Genomic DNA, 14,714 nt, shown 5'->3' on the forward strand with positions numbered 1-14,714 from the left:
GGGGAGGCCCCAGAATTCCTCCTTCAGACGAAAAAACCCTCATCTTCCCAGACAGAAATCTGCATAAGAACCATCATGAAACACCCAAAATACATCCTGCAACTTCAAAGAAATACATTTGCTTTCTTGATTTCTTGATTCTGCAAGCCTGAACAATTAATCTCAAGAATCAAAATCATTCCCCCAAATCTCTAGGAAACCACTGTGGAAAATCCACAACAGGGCAATCAGGAAACACCCGAAATACTTCCTGGTTACAGCCGGCTGGGAGGGCCTGAAGAGGTCCTCCTTTGAGAACAGCGTAATTCAGGAGAAGGTCGGTCACTCTTCCTTCCTCTCTCCTTAGGGTGGGAATCGGCAGCCCCAACGTTCTGCTACCGTACAAGGAGGGAGTAAAAACAGGAGGGTCAGTCTGAGAGGAAGCCAAGATGAGAAAGCCCAGAGTCCAGGCTGGAGCAAAAGTGCTGATCCTCAAGGGAAGGAGCAGAATCAGCCGCCTGGGGAGAGGGAGAGGAATCAGCTGGGTGGGATTCTCGAGTTACAGGAGGGGATGGGCAGGGCTGTGAATGGCTGACGGAGGGGGGTGGGGGGGAACCCCCTTCACAAATTGTGAACAGTATAGATGCCCCCCCTCAAATAGACAAATCCAATTCTAGTCCAATTATTTTGCCCCCAGAGCCGAGTGCAGCAGGTTTCATGGCCCCCAGAGAGCCCAGGTCTTCCCTCAGCATCCGGAAGGTTGGATTCCCAGATGGACACGTCTCCTCTCCATCCTCCCCTCCCCTCCCCTCCCCCTTGCTCTGGGGATCTTCTGATCTCTGCAGGTCTCTGAGCTGTCTGCATGCAAGACCATCATATCCCGGGAGGGGCCCCAATCGGGGCCCTGCAGAATGGCCAGCACTGCCTCCTGCTGTGGGAGGGGCCCTTCCAGGAGACGAGGGGGAGGACAGGGTGCCTTCCTCCCCCAGCGACAGCGGCCAGGTCCCCTTCTGTTCCCAGCTGCTGTCACCTGCCATTTCCTCTGACGGCAGGGAGGGAAAGTGGAAGCAGCCCAGCCTCCCCCAGCAGAAGGAACCCCAGGAGGAGGGGAGAGGCAGGCCCCTCCCCAGAGCCCCAGGGCCCCTCCCCCGAACCCCCTGCCCTTCAGTGCTGGAGGTGAGCCGGAGAGAGAAGAGGGTTTCCCCAAAGCATCTTCACCATCGATGGGTCCCTTGACCTGAAAGCTCCCCCTCCTTCCCCCCAATCCAGCCCCCACCGGGGCACTCACCTGCGAGGGGCTGCTAAATGGCCTCTGTGCTCCCTGCATTGGAGAGAGAGACAAAGAGTGAGTCCCTCCCCTGTCCTGGTCCTCTGAGGAGGAGGCCTCTCTCTCCCCTCGATTCAGCCTCCGCAGCTTCAGGGACCCTCGGAGGAGACCAGGCTGTGCCGCCAGAACGGGCTCTAACCACTGGGGCTCAGGGCGCTTCTGGCGCTTTCCCAATTTCCCACCCCAGAGCTGGGGGCTCTTTGCTCCAAGGGGGGCCAGGCTCTGCCATGCAGGCTCTGGGCTGCCTCCCCTGCCTGAATGCGAGGCTGGAAATCCAACAGGGAGAGTTTCCCTTTCTCCTCTGCAGGAACAAAGCAGAGCGAGGAAAGTGAACTTTGTAACTGTCAGAAATCAAGGAAAAGAGAGGAGGTGGGAGAAATGGGAAGCACTTGCTTTTTACAGAGTAAAAGGAGGAACAAGGACAGAGAGAGAACAAAATTATTAAGATGGGAGGAAAAAGGAGACTTGGGTAACTCCTTGGGACAAGCAGAAAAATCAGTAGTTTCCCTTAAGCCCCACTTTAATAAGAAACCACTTTTCCAATCCCACACTTTCTGTTCATAGACTGAGGTAAAATAATTTTAATTCCTCATCTAAGTAATTTGCCATCTAAGTAAACAGGAGAAACAACATAATTCTCCCACCCACATTTAAGATCTTACACTAGACAAAAAAGTGTCCATAGAAAGGGCAACAGTATCGATTTAAATCTCAGTAGATTTATCTATCCTTGTTCCAATTCTATCCAAATAAATCCTGGTTTCCCCAGAACCAGACCCAGAGGGAACACAGGGAGCGGGTATTAGGGGGCCCCTTCAAACCCAGGGGGGCTCTCCCTCTTTTCACCCCCCCCCAGCACTCTTGCTAAGAGGCAGAGCGGCTCCCTCCGGCTTACCCCGGCCTGAACTGTCGGATCGTTTGTCACTTGCTGGAAAAGAGAGAAAAGGAGGAAGGAGGTCAGTCTCTTGGCTGGACGGGAAGAGATGCAGAAACTCAGCACTTTCTGACACACACAGAAACACACACACAGACAGACTTTCAACCAAACTGCTTACGCTAAGAGAAACAGGAAAGAAAGGGCACTATCTCAGCCATTCCACAGCCGGGGGGGAGGACACAGATGGCTCCAAAGCTCCTTTTTCCCATCAGTTCATACTTAGAAAGCCTTGTGGTGGCAGACCAAGAGGAGACTCAGCTGGCACCTGCCAAGGCTCCTTTTCTCCTCAATTCCTTCTGGGTTCACTAGTTTTTACGGAGCTTCCTGACCAGATTATGGCCAAGCCTTTCCTTTCTGCACACTTGGAAACAGAAGAGCTTCTCAGTCAGATGGACCTTCCACCCAGCCGGGTCTTCTCACCTTCTCGAGCCTTCCTTGTTCCAGATGTTCCTCCTTGGGGTCTCCAGTCCCAAGAACAGCCTGGCTGGAAGGCAAAGGGGACCCACCTCCCCCAGCTTGGTTCTTGGGAGGAAGAGGAAGGTAGCACAACTCTGCAGCTTCATGAGCCGCTTCTGTGTTTGAACACACACACACACACACACAGCCCTCAACAGAGGCTGCCTCTGATTCCAGTAGGTGCTGCAGATCCTCATAGAACTGCTCTACTTCAGCTTCTTCAGCATTTGTGGTTGGGGCGTATATTTGGATCACTGTGATGTTAGATGGCTTGCCCTGAATTCGAATTGAGATCATTCTGTCGTTTTTTGGGTTGTATCCAAGCACTGCTTTAGCCACTTTACTATTAATTATGAAGGCTACTCCATTTCTTCTGTGGTCCTCTTGTCCACAGTAGTAGATCTGGTGGTCATTTGATGTGAAGTGGCCCATTCCAGTCCATTTCAACTTAACTACCTCTCCATTAAGAAATCTAAGAGAAAGGTAGTTGTTTTGGGGAAGAGGAGAACCGGGTATAACTGGAACCTGGACAGGGAACATGATTTATTCATTTATTACATTTTGCCGCACCCATCTCGCCCCAAAAGGGGGACTCTGGGCGGTTTACAACAAGGTTTACAAACATATAGACCCGGTTAAGTCCTACCTACACCTAGGGCTTGTTCTTACCGGAACAGGATCGTGGCTCCCTCATTTCAAGAGGAGTTCCCTGAGGGTTACAGCCTGTGCCAAAGCCTTAAGGCAGCTTATCAACCACGGCTACCCAGGATCGTTAACCCCAGTTATGAAGGTATGTAACAGTAAAATTGTCCCAATGATCACAGAGGGTGCAGACTTGTAGGGACACATAAATGTCCCTTTGTTTGAGCAGGTAACAGATTAACAGATTTGTCTGAAATGCATCTTGGGGGTGGATAGGTCAGCGCTAACTCCAGCAATCAGAGCAGAGTTGGGTATGCCCCCCATACAAAGCCTCCCGGTAAGTAAAGTATTTAACTGTTGGCTGAAGATCCCGTCCAGGGACTGAGAGAGATTTCCCAGGCTTTGTTTGAAGAGCAGATGCGTAGTGCGCCTTCTCGCCCTTGGGCGGCCCGATTCGCCAATCCCATCTCGCAATGTGGATTTTCAACTCATTTTCCTGTCCAATTAGATTTGAAGGCCAAGAAAAGTTTCAGACAAAGGGTCATGGGCGTGGCTGCCCAAGAAGACACACCGTAGCATCCCTTAAACAGGTCAGGTCCTTGAAGTGGCTGGCCCAGCACAAATCAGTCTCTCAACTAGAAAAGTGTTTAACGACTTCCTTGCCCCCAAAACTTGGAAGAACTTTTACCAGAGCCCATTTTGACCAGTTAGACTCTACGGTAAGATATGGGAGGTTTCAAGGAGTCCCATTCGAAGGAAGATTATGTATTTGTGGCGCCCCAGCTGTTGAAGATACCACACGTATCTTATTTGATTGCCAATTATACTCTGCAGAAAGGACTGACCACTTAGAGTCACCTTTAAAAAGCAAAAAATACTGGAGCGGCCAGCAGAAACGCTTACTTTTTACAGGGAATGAACCAGCTTTATTACGAGTAAGACTGCACTCCTCGTATCGAGGCTGAAGGGCCACGAATCACGGCTTAGGACCGGCGTCCTTTAAACCAGGTATGGGTCCCAATAAACACACCAAGTGAGACATAGGATAACCCTTTTATTTGAGCGCTCAAGTAACAAGGGGGTCTCTCCTCTGAAAAGGAGAGCCCTTTGTGTTAGTAGACAGCATCTTTTATACCATTATCCATAGGATACAGTTACAGGCATAACATGGTTATTGGGCAATTTCTGCCACAGGGTACACAGCCATGCATACATCTGTGTTATCTCTGTTAACCATACACTACATCCACACCCATCACCATTTAGGGATTTCTCCCCTCCTTCAGGTGTGCAATTCCACCTTGGCCCCTCCTGTGGGGGTGGAATGATCTAATTGTGGGGGGAGAATTTAACAGCACACTTACCTGTCTGGTTACCTTCGGACAAGATATCCCCCACGTGCGCACGCTTGCATGCTTGCATTATCTTCTGCTGGTTCTGGTTTGTATTCCCTTCCCTTATCTTCCATTTGTGCCATCTCCCGACTTACCCCTATCATGTACCTGCCAGCCTCCCTCATATTCCACCTTATTCTTAGGCATCCTCATCCCCCAGGAGAGCCTTGGAGCTCTCGAGACGAGGAAGCTGATTATTTTCCTTGACAATTACAGCTTACACAGTTAGCTGAACACAGACAGTCCTTATAAGAAGGGTGCTGGCGAAACTCCGTCTCCACAAGGCAATCTTAAAGAGGACAGATTATTTAGACCAGATTGGAGTTCACTGTACAGGTGGCGGTTTGTTATGAATCTGTATTACAATTTTCTCTGTATTAACTTGTATTTTTATAATGGTTTTTTATTTTCTTTTGTTCTTACTCCTGAGATGGTCAAAAGACTAAATCACTAAAGTGTCTGTCTATCTATCTTCAAAGAGCCCGTTTAGGCAGGGCCGATGGAGGCAACTCTCAAGAGAAGATTCCCCCAAGGCCCAGCCCCAGGGCTGGCCGGACTGCCTGTTCCTCAGCCCCTGCAACGCCCCAAAGCAAGAACGCACGGATCGCTGCCGAAGGTGGCCACCCCACTGGATCCAGTAGGAGCTGGGCCACCCTGCGGGAGGCCTGGAGGGCTCCCCATCCACAGAGGTAGCAAACGCATTCAAAAATGCCAAAGGGCCCAATCCCCCCTTTTCCAGGCTTGAGTGGGACATTTTGCTTTTGTCTCTGGTGCCCCCTCGTGGCGATCCTATGTCCCTGCAGATGCAGAATCAGGAGGTTTCAGGCTCCTGCGAATTCGAAGGAGGCAGCAGAGAGGAGACAGACAGACAGACAGACACGCCATCCAAAGAAAAGAGCAAAATGCAGAGGAGGCACCCATGAGCAGCATAAAAAGAGAAAATGATAAAAAGAAGCGCAGAAGCACGTAACAAAACCAGCAGAGCATTTACCCAGAAATAGCTGCCAAATACAGAGATGAATCGCTGAGTTTTACCTGGTTGATTTGGGTTGGGCAGGACAGATGGAGAAGGCAAGGCAAGGGGGCCATCACAGTCACGGTCACCCGAAAGTGGATCATGGACCAGGCTGGTCCTTGAGGCGCAGGAACTCTTTAGGGAGGAGATCTCAGCAGAGCCCTGGGGAAGAGGGATCAACCCAGTCCTTTTCAAGAGCTGCTTTTCTGGAGGATCTCCCAGGAAGATCCAACTCGGGTCACTTCCCCAAGAAAGGGAAGGTTTCTTTTGAATGCCCAACTCCGTCCATTCTTGAGCTGCTTTGGCAAATGAATTCTAGGCCTGTCTCCTTTTCTTTTCTTTGTGGTGTGTTCAGAACTTATTCACAAGCATTAAAAGAGTCCATTTCCCTCACCTTCCTCTCCTTAGCAGGGAACGGAAGAACCTTGATGGAAATCCCCGAAATGTCGCTTGTTGTGATGCAGCAGAAGTAGCAGCTGGGCCCCCAGCTCAGGTGGGGGACGTGAATCCCAGCAGGGGACTGTTGGAGCCCCCCAGTCTTGTTACGGGGCTCTGCGCACAGCCTGTTCCTCTGCAAAAGAGGGGGTGCAGGCCAAGCTTCAGAGACCTGCTGAGTCTTGCTCAGTTTGGTCTACCCTTCAAGACTGTTGTGGAGATACCAAGAGAAAATCTTCAAGCTCATCTGAGAGGCTGGCCATAAGGAAATGCAATTTATGGTTGAAAGAAATTAATCTTTTCCCTTTTTTTGCCTGTTGTAGGTTAATGTAAACCTAAACATAAATTAGTATCCAAAACAGGGATGAAAGGAGCCAATATCTTTGCATTGTATAGGAGTGTGGAATACCAGCTGAAAACGTTTTAAATGTGGGAGATTTCTAGAGGGAGATTCAAACTCGAACTGAGAACGGTTAAGCAGCGGATAGACCTTCCATGTGGGAGTTGGGGGGGCTCCATCGCTGGATGTTGTCAAACAGGTTGGACTGCTACTTTCTGGGATGGTCTAACCCTGGGCAGGGGTCAGACCAGATTATGCTTCTCTAACTCTAGAAATAAATTCCGCAAGTTGAATCCATTAAGAAAAGCCTAGAAACTGTTATAGAAATACTGAAGCTGATTCACTTAAAAATTAGTAACATGAAGTACAGATTTCCCAGGTTAAAGAACCCAGCAGTAAAGTTCTTCCTGGGACTGTCTGGTAAATGATATTTCCTTCCTCGCTGAGGGCTTCATTTTTTATTTTTTTATCATTCAAATTTCTATTACCGCCCATCTCCCCCCAAATATCCTTTGAGGAAGCGGCTGTGCGGTTCGCGGAGGAGGAGTGGGCCCTCCCCAGTTGGAGCCAAAGGGCCTTGTGCAGGGAGGCCATGTTAGGGGTTTCTGTGACTACGGCTGCTCCGGACGGGGCCCCTCTTTGCTCTGGGTTCGGTTCACTGGAGAAGTCTTTTAGGGACCGGAAGTCGGGGGACATATTTCGGTGCATCGGCCTAAGGTGGTGATGGCTCCTACTGGACCACCCCATGAAGTCCCCCTTTCCTAATCTCCAAAAACTAAGCAGGATCAGATGCGGTTAGTTCTTGGATGGGGGTGTGAGAAATAGATTAATTTGTAGCAAGAGGATTTCTGTCTTAGAAATAAAGCTTGAATATTATCTGTACATAGCTAACTGGAAAAAGGAGGAGGAGTTTAATTGCACTAACAGATAACTGAAACTGGTCCTGTTTGCAAGTTGGATTAAAGAAATAAAGGGATGGAAACGCGAGGACCCGAGGCCTTTGGTAAGGCTGTAAGTCCCAGGTTCCTCAAACCAAAGAAGGTAACCTGTAAATAAGGGTCCGGGGTGAGTTAACGTAAGCAAACAGGGGCCGAGATAACGTATGTTGCTGAGACGCTTCGGATTAGCTGCAAACGCCTGAGCTCCATCCAAAGGCGCAAAGGAGGAGAGAAAAGGGGCACCGTGCCTTAGTGCGAGACATGAGTTAATTCTTAAGAAAAGATGCCAGTAGCCTAGTCAGTGCAAAACTGTGATAATAAAAGGTGCTCTCGGCAGAATCGTAAGAAGACTGTTGTAGTGAGAATGGAACAAGTATTGAGAACAAGCGTGTAAGGTGAGAAAAGCCTCCAGACTTCAACATGTTCCCGGAACAGCCTGATAAGCACACAGCAGGCCTCAAAGGTGCCTCGTTTTGTGAAGGAAGCCGAATAAGGGAAATGTTGGGGCTGGAGGAGGAAGGAAGGTGTCTGTGAGGGAGGCGTTCCGGATAGGCTGTGAACGCCGAAGTACCTGATCAAAGGGGAAAAGGAGGAGGGGACTTGCGCTCGGGAGAAAAGGGTATGAAATATACATGCTCTGTGCTTGCAGCATTGTGAGCACCCCTCTTTGCAAAGTCACGTAATAAAAATACTTCTGCTTTTGCTGAAACTCTCTAAGTGTCTTTTGAACGTAAAGCTTCTCTCTCTCAGGGACTGCCGGGACATCCAAGGTCCGGTGGCAGGGCCAACTGAAACAAAAGCCATCCAGGAAGAAGGCGGCTCAACTTCCTGCTGTGCGCCAGTTGTGCCCTTTCCCGGATCGGGAAGCCCTTCCCTCAGTCGCTCACGCCCTGGCCATTTCCTGTATGGAGGACTGCGACGTGCTCCACGTGGGGCTACCCTTGAAAAGTATCCGGACGCTGCAGCTGGTGCAGAATGCGATGGCGTGGGCAGTTCTGGGCGCCTCCAGGGCTGCACATGTAACACCCCCGCTGCGTGAGCTGCACTGGGTGCTGGTGTGCTTCCGGTCCAATTCAGGGTGTGGGCTATGGCCTGGAAGGCCCTTCCTGGCACAGGCCCGGGTTGCCTGAGGAACCGTCTTGTCCCCGACACGTTGACCCGTCCCACCCGGTCCAGCAGGAAGGGCATGTTATGGACTCCAAGTTGTTGGAACTTGAAGGACTTGGACTGAGATTTGGGTGGCACGCCTATTTGTGGTGTGACAGTTGAAGTTAATAAAGATTTTAGAAATCATTTTGTTAGGAGTGCCATACTGAGAGTTTGGAATAAATACTGTCTAAAGCAAGATTGTCTCTGAATGTACCGTTGTGGTTGTCACCTCAAGAAGCATTCGTTAGAAGAGAAAATGTGGGGGAAACGAGCTGGCTAAATTACAAAGATTTGTTCACTTCGAAGAGGGTGAACCTAAACTTAAAACAAGGGAACAGTTAGACTTGGAAGTCTTTCCTTGTCATTAGTTTACATATGTGCAATTGTTGGAATGATTTAAAGTGGCCAGAAAGACTTTTAAATTTGCCAGTGAAATAACTCAGTTTGAAATGGAACTTTGTACAAACGATGAACACGTTATTACAAAGATGTGTAAGAAGTTGTTACAAAAGACCTTAGAAGTTTTTTTGTTCTTGATTCGTTCAGCCGCTTCTGACTCTTTGTGACTTCATGGACCAGCCCACGCCAGAGCTTCCTGTCGGTCATCAACACCCCCAGCTCCCCCAGGGACGAGTCCGTCACCTCTAAAATATCATCCATCCACCTTGCCCTTGGGCGGCCCCTCTTCCTTTTGCCCTCCACTCTCCCCAGCATCAGCATCTTCTCCAGGGTGTCCTGTCTTCTCATTATGTGGCCAAAGTATTTCAGTTTTGCCTTTAATATCGTTCCCTCAAGTGAGCAGTCTGGCTTTATTTCCTGGAGGATGGACTGGTTTGATCTTCTTGCAGTCCAAGGCACTCTCAGGATTTTCCTCCAACACCACAGTTCAAAAGCATCTATCTTCCTTCGCTCAGCCTTCCTTATGGTCCAGCTCTCGCAGCCATATGTCACTACGGGGAACACCATTGCTTTAACTATGCGGACCTTTGTTGTCAGTGTGATGTCTCTGCTCTTAGAACTTAGAAGAGGAACAATTAAAGAATGTATGCTTAAATGGGCTAAGAATTTTGGATACAATATTAGGGTGGAGCAATGGGAGAACATGTGGAACAAAGGTTTGAAATTTACTCTGAATTATAACTTAAAAGGATTTTTATAAAATGATGTACCGTTGGTATTTAACTCCTGATAAGTTGTCAAAAATGTATAAGAGGGTAACAAATGCTTGTTGGAAATTTTCCCTTGGCGAAGGAACTTTTTATCAACTTCGGTGGACTTGTGAGAAGGAAGGCCAAAAAATTTTGGGATCAATTATGTGTCAATATTCAAGAGGTTCTTAGAGTGGATCTAAAAGAAACCAGAACTGTTTGTTTTGGGATTCACAGAGAAACAATTCAAGGACCAGGCTGGGACTTTGCTTTTATGTATGGTTACAGCAGCAAGACTTTGAAATGCACAAAGATGGAAAGATGCACAAATCCCCACCGTGGAAGAACGGATGGTCCAATTAATGGAATTGGCTCAAATGGCAAAGTTAACGGCATTGATAAGAGAAAATCTCGTGTCCGGATTTCTCTCTACTTGGCAACCACTTTGGGATTATTTGCTTGTGTCTGAAAAAGATGAAGTTCTGAATTTGGGTTTTGATGATTAAATGGTTTGATTATATTGATTTATCTTTCTAAGGTTTAATTAATGGTAAGAGATTGAATCTGTATAATATGCATTTATATCTGTATTGGAGAAAGTTGGAAGTCACTCTTTTTCTGTTTTCTACCTAATTTTGCACTTTTATCGTTTTTCTTTTTTGTAGTTCTGCATTCTATCTTATCTATACTCTACATTTGGTATTTTAACTATACCTTGAAAATCAATCAAGTTCTTTAAAAAAATAAAAGAAAGCGAGGCTTTTGTGGGTCAAGGTTGTGGAGCGGTTTTGGGTGTGATGGTAATCTCTCGACTCCCAAGCCTCTCAACCCGCAATCGACTGCAAGAAGCTCAATTCCTGTGGTCTCGTGAGGAGCTGCTATCCAGACCGCAAGTGGCTGATCTCCCGATCTCCCCTTCTCCAGGGAGAATTTCGTCAGCTAGGACTTGCCTCCTGGCCGCCTATCTTAGCTGTGGTGCTGTCCCTGCTCATGGAGCTGCTCACAGGGACATCTAACCCACCACAGGTCCTCACCCGGAAGCCTAGATTGATCTCTTCCAGTTGGTTGGCCACTGTGTCCTTTTCCAAATTTGCTGGCATAGCTCGGTTAGAGCCTTGCCTGATTGTCCTTCCAATGCTTGCCGTATTTCATTGGATATTCCACCAGTTCCTGTAGCCTTCCGACTTGGGAATAACTGGAGTGCTGATCTAACTTCATCCTGTAGTACTGGAGGTTCCTGTACGTAGGGAATATCTTCTAAGGTATCTTGGGTGCTGACATCTCTACTGTGCAGCGTTTTTGGATCCTCCTTCCAACTTCCTTTGATCTCTTTTGAATCGTTTGCTATCTGTGGCCCTAAATCTAAAGGAAAATACTCCAGAAGGAAGAGATAGGAATAAGTACATCCACAAAGAAGGGAAGGCCACACCTATCAATAGAAGGGGAGAAGAGGAAGAAGGAATTCCTGATCAGAATGAAAAGAGGAAATAAAATAAAAAGAGGCAACGAAGCAGTTCACAAAATTGGCAGGCCTTTACCCAGAAATAGCAGCCACCGACAGGGCAGGACCCCCAAGTTGTATCACTTTGACTTGGGTTGGGACAGGGAAAATGTTCAGAGGGACGGGGAAAATGTTAGGCAAGCAAACTAACATGGTTACTGTCATCCGAAAGTGGATCATAAACCAGGCTGTTTTTCCAGGTGTAGGAGCCATTCACAGGGATGATCTCAGCAGAGCCCCAGGGAAGAGGAGATCGATCCAGTCCTTCTCAAGAGCTGCTTTTCAGGAGGATCCACCTCGGGCCACCTTGCCAGGTGAGTGTCGATCTCTTCTGAGAGCAGTAGGTTCAAGCTCCATCCGTTCAGGAGCTGCTTTTACCACCAAACGCTGAGTCTGGGTGCCTTTGGACGGAGTGACCCCCCAGAACCACCACTGAGTCACACCCAGCTTTAAAGATTGTGTTGGAGATACAGACCAGACACAAATTATAGGGTAACCTGAGAGCTCATATTACAAAATGCGATTTATTTGCTGAAAGAGTTTAATCCTTCTTAATACTTTTCAGAAGAATGCTGAAAACCAGTCAAAAAACAAAACCCATGAATTGAAACAATAGGAATAGGATAAAAAATGCTTCAGAAATATGCCAGCATATCCACCTAAAAATGAGTCCTATGATGGACGGATTTGCCTTGTCAAACCCCTAAGTCAGGCTAAGTGGCTGCCACGGTAAGACTCTTGGTCAAAGGAATTGGGATTTCCAGGCTCATTGGAAACATTTTGAAATAGGCCAGGGAAGAAATCCCTAGTTGGGTGTCCTGTTTTCTAAGGAATTTGGAATTTGCTCAGCCAGGCAGGTGAGGCCAGGGGATTCTGCACCCCAACACCTCTTCTAGAGTTATTCTGGGCCAGTGGGAAGCTCCCCAAGGGGACTGTGTTGCCATTCCACAACTTGGATCCAGTCATGTTTTGTGCACTTGCAGCACCACCCACCGAGGGGGAGGGGGGCTGGCAGCTTCACAGCCCCAAGGACTACGTGGACGTCGTGACAGAAATCTGTCCTGCAAGGAAATGCCCATTTGGTACCTTACAAAGCTCCGTTTCCAGTTTTGTGTAATAACGGAGAAAACTTACAAGTCTTTTGTGGGACTGTCTGCTAGGGAAGATTTCCTTTTTCTAGGGCTCGGGTCCCTTTGAGGTGGCTGCTGTGGACTTCATGAAGGAAGAGTGGGGGCTGCTGGATTCTGGCCAGAGGGCCTTCTGCAGGGAAGTCACGCAGGAGCTTTCTTGGCACGTGGCCGCTCTGGGCAAGGCCCCCCTTGGCCCTGGGTTCCGTTCGTTGGGGGAGGATTTTTCAGTGGGAGGTAACAGGGGAGATGCCTGCACTCAGCTGCTTGAGGTGGTCATGCCTCCTACCTGGCCACCACCTGGATTACCGCACTTCCTTCAAGCCTTTCCTAATCTGCAAAAAACAACCAGGGTCAGATGTGTTTAGTATTTGCCGATAAGCAAGGCCAGATATCTAGGCTGGCACTCAAGAAACTGGCTTGCTGGATCCAGTGACTTTCCATCTGTAGTTCTGGATGGGGTCACACTGCCCAGAGAACCAGTGAGCAGTTTGGGGGTCCTCCTGGGCTCACAACTCCCGTCTGAGGAGCAGGTAGCAGCCACGGCCAGGATGGCTCTTGCGTAACTCCATGGTGTGTACCAGTTGTGCCCTTTCCTGGATCACGCGGCACTGCACAGTCCTTCGTGCTTTGGTCACCTCCTGACTGGACTACTGCAATGCACTCTACCTGGGGCTGCCCTTGAAGAACATCCAGAAGCTGCAATTGGTCCAGAATGCGGCAGCATCAGCAACGATGGGCCTGTCTTGGTCCACCCGGGTTACTTTTGGTTCATGAGCTGCACTGGCTCCCAGTAGGCTTCTGGGTGCAGTTCAAGGTGCTGGTTGTCGCCTATGAAGCCCTCCAGGGCATGGGGTCAGGTCATTTGAGGGACCTCCTCTCTCCAGTTGTCCCCACCCATCAGAAGGGCCATGCTCTGGGTCCTGTTGGTTAAAGTGTCATCCAGCGGGACCGAGGAAGCGTGCCTTTTCCGTAACACCGCCTGCCCTCTGAAACACCATTCCTCCCGGAATGAGGCTGAACCCTGCTGGCCTTTTGTAAAGACGTGGCTTTTCCTTCAGGCACAGGGGTGGGGAGATAGTTCAGCCCGTGGGTTGTATGAATTCGTGGCCGACTGGTTTATCCTCGGTGCCTAATTTCCTTTCTGCATTGCATTTATCGCATCCTGTTCTTGCATCGATGTTTTTATTGTGTTCGCTGCCCAGAGTCACTCATCTGAGATGGGCAGCCATAGAAAATTTAAAAATTAAAATTTTAAGAGTTTTGAATCAGTAGAAGAGACTCAAATACCTACTGAATCCTCACAGACCCTAAAGTCTACTTTTTAGGCTCTCAAAGGTGGCCAGCTCTTAAGGGCATCTGGGAAGCCCAAAGGGAATAGGGATGAAAGACCCCACCCTTTTCACTCCTCCTTGCCCTGAAAGCATCCACTATAGTATGGGGGTCTTTCCCATAAATCAAGGGTCTCCCTGCTTTGGGGCCACAGCGTCATTTGGGACACTCGAAGAGCACAGAGTGGGATCCCTCAGAAACAGGAGAGCCTGGGAATCTGCCCTTTCGCAAGGCGACCAGGATGGCGGTGGCCGGCCACTGAACTCTGTTCCCCAACGTGCCGATGAGGCTCGTCAGCAGCCCGAGTGGGGTTCATCTGAGGTATCTGAGGAAACGCACCCTCCGTTGCTGCAGCCACCAAGCCAACACCAGACAGCCATTTTGCAGAAGATCAACTGCTGATGCGAGAGAAACATCTGGACACAGGAGCAAAGGGTCAGCCTCCTCCCCAACAGAGCAGACGGGAGCCACCCCAGTTCCCGCCCCTTCCAGGTTCGCTTTGGTTCCTCCACTTCCCACCCCTCAAAGTGAAATCGGGGTCTCTGATCAACAAGGGGGGTAAAATCCCTCCTGTTTCCAACCTCCCCAAACAGGCAGCAACTGAGTTGAGAGGAAAACAAAACCATTTATTTTCAGCAAACAATTTTGGCAACCTTATAACATCTGCAGTAAAGAAATACTACATGAAGCAAAACCCCAAATTACTGAGCCACCAGGGTTATTCAAAGAGGGTAAGAAATACTTGAATGCATATTAAAGTTTTTCTACAGGAAACTGCAACTTCTAAGAAATGCATTTGCTTTGTTGATTCTGCAACGCTGAACAATTAATTTGATGAATCCAAATCATCCCCCCAAATCTCTAGGAAACCACGGGGGATAGGAAGGAAGCAGCCTGGCTGCACAGCTGATCTCATGTTCCATTTTTCTGAATTATTAAAATCTATTCACTGCAGCCCAGAAAAGTGTACAATTTTATGTGTCTGAAGGCCACC

This window comes from Candoia aspera, chromosome 2, assembly GCF_035149785.1.
Source record: "Candoia aspera isolate rCanAsp1 chromosome 2, rCanAsp1.hap2, whole genome shotgun sequence".
Taxonomy (NCBI): domain Eukaryota; kingdom Metazoa; phylum Chordata; class Lepidosauria; order Squamata; family Boidae; genus Candoia; species Candoia aspera.